The sequence below is a fragment of the Citrus clementina genome, unplaced genomic scaffold, assembly GCF_000493195.1.
Source record: "Citrus clementina cultivar Clemenules unplaced genomic scaffold, Citrus_clementina_v1.0 scaffold_5, whole genome shotgun sequence".
Lineage (NCBI taxonomy): Eukaryota > Viridiplantae > Streptophyta > Magnoliopsida > Sapindales > Rutaceae > Citrus > Citrus x clementina.
The window spans coordinates 614,430-620,429 of NW_006262201.1; positions in this window are offsets into that span (position 1 = coordinate 614,430).

Below are 6,000 nucleotides of genomic sequence, written 5' to 3' on the forward strand. Positions count from 1 at the left end.
TCGATCATTATAATTTGATTTCCATTATATTAATTATGTTCAATCTTGCTATTTTAATGAAGAACACTCGAGGATTTATATACACTCAGCTTATGAAATTAATTACAAAACGATCTTTGACCAAGTCTGATGAAAAGATCATATTATAAGTGCAAAGTTACACTTCCCGATCATGCAACTATCCATCGAATTGTGTATTGTGTTATCGTTGAGCTCTTAGGAAGATTCAGCTGCTGAGGAGAAGATGTAATCTGTTTTTATGTGACAAGCCATGTACTCTGCTTTTATGGTGTTTCTCTTGGTAGTTTTGGACAAAACTGTAATGTAAATTTCTATCTTAAGGGATTCCTAATCCTTTTAGTTAGTTTGGGATTGTTGATTTATCTATGATGTTTGGTATCCAAAATTCAGGTGATGATAATCTTCGCAGTACTTTTGTCAAATTTTCTTTTATGTTGGTGTTGTTTTAATTAAATATCACAAAGGTGCAAAATGCGGTAAAATTAACATTGAGCTCATGAGATTGCCATTAGATATATTGAAAAAGAAATTGATACAAGAAACTGAAAATTAGTTGTTAATTATGATGGGAATATAATCTTTGAATTATAATTATATCTATCTAACGCATGTGCACTAATCTTATTTATCTCTATCACTGAAAAAGCAGAGTGGCCTGATTGAATAGTATCATATTATGTCACAGCAATCACAAAAACTCACTCAACATTATGCTAATTTATACTAATTAATTAATACGACTAACAGGAAAAGTTGGATCTCGCCTTGCTAAAAATCAGGTGATTGTTTTTCATTTTTGCGGCTACTTGACTCAATTATGTTATTGCAAGAGGAGATTTCTATTTTGTCCGGTTTAAGCCATAAGATGGGTTTTAAGATTCATTCTGATTGGTTATCTGTTAGCTTTTTGTTTTAAGAACTTCTTATTTACGAAAGCCAAATTCTTCTTTCTAGGTTTATTCATATTCAGAAGTTGCTTTTGTCATATCAGAAGAAGAGGCTAAGACTGTTGAAGTACTAGAAGGGACTACTGCGCTGATTGCCTTTTTCATGGGCTTCTAATATCCAATGTTGATTATCTCTTCCATTTGAACATGAGAGTAAAAAGATAGTTGATATTTATGTTACAAAAGTTGGAAGCGACTTAAGCAATTCAGTATCATGCGAGGACTATAATAATAACCCCGATTATTTTGCCTCTTGGATTTTTTTGTTAATTCACTTGCTTTATGCTTATCCGACCTCTGATTTTTTCTTAATATTTCTTTGTAGTTCACTTCACAGCACTTATAGCCGCTGCATTGGCATTTTCTGCTATTTGTTATTGTTCATTGAAGCTAGTTAGTTTACGAAATTTCTTTTTGATAAATCTTCTTCAGAGGGTTGTGAGAGGCCAAATCAATTGAGATGACCGGGTTTTCTAGATCAGCCATCTTTGTCGTCAACAGTGCTAAACTGTCAATTACTGAGACACCAAACTCTAACCCGATTCATATGGATGTAGACTAAAGCTTCTTGCCGATACCATCCCAGTCAAAGCTGCTATCTTTGAAAGTTTCGCAAGACAAAACAACGTTGGTTTCCCAGTCGACACAAATACAGATTTCATATGTGCAGATTGCTCTCAATCTCTGTTTAATAAGCTAGTCCTCTGCTGTATCCTAGAAGGTGGAACAATACATTATGCTTCCCAGCAGGCTCCAATGGGATCTATATATGTTTCTGCTGCCAAATTTTTGAAAGCGATCATTGTGAATATCGCTGCCCAGTCTGAAGTGGGCTTTGATACTTGTGACAATACTCCATCGAGGCTGTAAAGAAGCCGTGGGTGTACATTTCTGGTCCAACAATCAATCTAACTGGCTTACTTTACAGCAACAAAGAGATAGAAAATATATTAACTGCTTGTGCAGAATATGGAGCAAGAGCTTATTTAGTGTCGTGTCAAAATAAATATAACAAAGTTTAAGCTGAATATAAATTGTTAATTACAGGCAGAGCAAGTTGAGTTTAAAAAATGCGAAGCACCCAGTCCCAAAACAGAGAAGCTTGACGTTGGCCGGCAGGATTAATATTATTTTTTTTAACAACAATCAAAGCCAGTCGGGAATTTATTAAGAGGTTAATTAGTTGAAGTATAAAAAAGGAATTAGCAGGATTCACGCCCGACCAAATCCACATGGCCAAAGCAAAGGATTAAGTTTGAGAGATTATAATGAAATATAAGTAAGCTTCGCACATGCATGCGTCTGACTGACAGAACAAATGAAGGAAACATAAACTTATCATTTTTAAGATGTAAGCATCAAAACATTCGACAAGTTTGAGGTTCGTGAGATATTGGGAAAATATACAAATAATAAAGCCACTACAAGTTAAGCAGAGCAAATAAACAGAGGAAATAACTGATCAATTTAGTTCTTTGTGCAATGGCCACAGCAACAGAGAAAATATGCCTACACGACTACATTAATCCTACTGGCGTGGTACTATCACCATGCAAATTAACATTAACATTTCATCATCAATCAGTTCTGATGACATGATATCAAAAACATTGATTTCATAATTTTATGTAATTTCATATAAAAGATATATATAGTTTATTTGAGTTAGTTTAAAATATGAAGAAAGAGTAATGGGGAATGATATCGCTGTAGCGTGTGATGAGTAATGATAGACACCAAATATGGATCATGTAATTATGATATATGTATTTACTGAAACATATTTGGCAATAAAATGATGCTTTAAAAATTTAATATTGTTTGCTTGAAAATAATTTGACAATTAAAAGTAAAAGATGTATATGCAAAACTTTGACCTTATTTTATCACTTCACTAACCATTTTGTAAGTACATCTTAAATCGAAGTTCAATTAATGCTGACGAAAGACTCCAGAGAATGTCGAGAAGAGATTTGATTTTGGTATACCAAAAAATTACAGATGAGATAAGTTAAAATCAATTACAAGAACAACAAAAAGAATATATTTTATAAAAGCCACAAATACATATAATATATAATCAGTTTCGAATTAAGTAATTATTAACTTATATAGTGAGAAAGTGTTATAGGAAAGTTGGAATTTTTTAAAAGAGATTTGCAAAGGAAAAAGTTTAGTTTAGTTTAGTTTGCGAAGGCTCAAGTAATTCAAAGCAATTAGCAATGCAATTGAAGGAAATATAAACTTCTAATTTTTACAAAGTAATCGCTAAAATATTTGACAAGTTTGAGATTTTCAAAAAGCTGAAAAAAATAGACAAATAATGGAGACCCTACAGATTGGTAGCGCAAATAAACGGAGGAAAATATGGCAAACATTTATTTTTTCCAAAAAGAATAAAAGCACGTGTCTAATTACCAAATAACTTCACTTTAAAAAATAATAAATGCTAATATCATTGTTAGCACATGTTGTGCATTTTTCATTTATTTATTTGCTATTACTTATTGAAGTTACTTTGCAAACTGCTCCAAGCAAACTACAAAATTTCTTATCACTCTAGGATCTTTGCAATGGTCCTGCAATTTGCCTTCCTTTCTATTAGGTTAGCTGTTTATTCAAAAGAAAAAAAATTGGGGAAATGGAAACCTCACCCTCTTAATACAGATTTTGAATTTTATTATTATTATTCAAAATTAGATAACTATGCAAATAATGGGCGGTTATAACCAGTGAAACTGTGTCTAGCTACGACGCAGGTTTAATTTTCTCTTGATTAAATATATAAACAAAACTAAATCACCTGAGCCTCTGGTTTCACTATTTTTCAACTTGAAATTAAAACGCAAAAATTGATGGTATTGGAGTTCGTTGTTTAGTTTTGCTGTAGGTCATGGGGAATCAAATAGCCATCCATTTTTAAGTCTATTTTATGTACTATTGGTCACTAAGTATTGGGATGTCATAGGCCCTAAAAGAAAAAGCTGAAAATCAATCCCCTATCTAAAGTGGAAAACAGTAGCTAGAACAGAATCTATGGTTTGATGTCTTAGTGTATAGGCTTAAACAATTAATAGTATAGAAAATGCATGATAGAATTCATATTTTAGCAATAATCCTCACCTCACTGGCCGTTAGTTCAGAATGACAATTCTTATTAGTCAAAGAATCAAGATGATTTTTAGTTGTATATGAATAGCGCAGTAGATCAACAAATAATTGAAGACTTGCTTTTGCTATTGAACCACGCGATGGCAATTCGAAGACTACAGCTTAGCTCTGCCATTCGAAGTAAGCAAATCAGCTGCCCAAAGACTGCCAAGCCATCAAGACAATACCAAGATACAACATCAAGAATTACATACAGGCCGTCACATATTACATTTCTCCTCTGTTTTAAGAGAGATTTACGAGCCCATGCAGTAGAAGTAATTAATTAATTTATACAGTTCAGTACTCATTCCTCCTCTGTTTCAAATCCAAATCCACTGCTCTGCCATTTATTATGACGCAGGGTATATGGGTTAGCAAGTGTCGATATTGTCCTTCATCCTTTGTGTACCTTTCTTCTAACAAGGGACAGCACGAGATCTCTAATCACAAAAGAGAGGCAGGCAGGCCGTTCGCTGGAAAGTACTTGAGCTTGGGACAATTACAGAGTTTCAATGAAATGAGGTTTTGATGATCAACAATTGAAGAAGACAGGCGTTCCAAATTTGGTAAATCAACAATCACCAAATATGCTAGAGTGGCAGGAAGAGGAAGCGTGGCTCCTAATCCTAATCTTGATTTAGTATTGCGTATGTAACATGTGGCATTCTACATTCTTGCAATGCCATTTCTTGTTATGGCAGTAGCGTTCTTTCACCATGGCATCGCAAGCAAATATTTGACTTGAAGACTTGCTTTGCCAAGAAAAATAAGGAGAGCAAAGGTAATTGATTTTGGTGTGATGAATATTTTTATGGGTGTTCTAAGAAAAATAAAGATAATAGAAGTAATGTTATCGAGGAGTATTTTGATATTTACAAAAGTGTTCAAAGAAAAAAGTGATTTTTTGAAATCTATTTGCTGGTGAACATAATAAAATGGCATTCCGACTTCTGCGTAAATTTAAAACTACAAATAGTTTTACTCTTTTAATAATATTCTTCAATTAATTCTGTTTCTTTCACAATAAAAAATCCATCTCTTTATTACTTTCTAACTAGTCATACTAATGTGTTAATAATGAAGAACCAGCGTAATTTATATGATATAAGAAGCCCTTTAGCACATTAACCCGAATTTAGCTAATGCATGTGCCTAATATAGCGAAATCAACATTCGGCTCATTAGAATGCCATTATATATACTGAAAAAGAAATTAATACAAAAAAAAACTGAATATTAATTGACACTGGATCATGTTGGATTGTTAGTTGTTAATTATGATGGGAATACAATTTTCATCTTTTGATTATCCGCTAACTAATGCATGTGCACTTTCATTTGTGTCTATATATACAAAAACTTGTATCCCATGGTTTACATATGTATGAAGATAATGTAATAAAGTGCTTTTGATAAATTCCCCTGGTCTGTTTACTTCACTAATTCATTAATGTGCAAGTCCTCTATAGAGCTGTGTTGTGCGTACAAGTTTTGCTACATGAAATCGTTAGGTGAGGAGAATTTTTAAAAGCATACATCAAAGTAATGATTAAAGGGACAAAATCAACATAAATATTGATTATCTTGAGTTAGATTACACAAAGATGATAATGTAGTAAATTTATCATAATACACTACTAAAAAATGCATTTTAATGACACAAATTTTATGACATACATCTTTATGTCATGAAAATACTTGCATGATGTATAATGCTTCTGTGATTATTTGATGATAAATTCATAATTGATGCAGATACAAAATGAAGTGATGATAGGTAAATATCATGTGATTTTTTTTATGGGTAAGAATATTTGAACCCACCAAATTACTCTTTAAACTTACTTTTTTATTGATAATTTTATTACAAAATTACTGA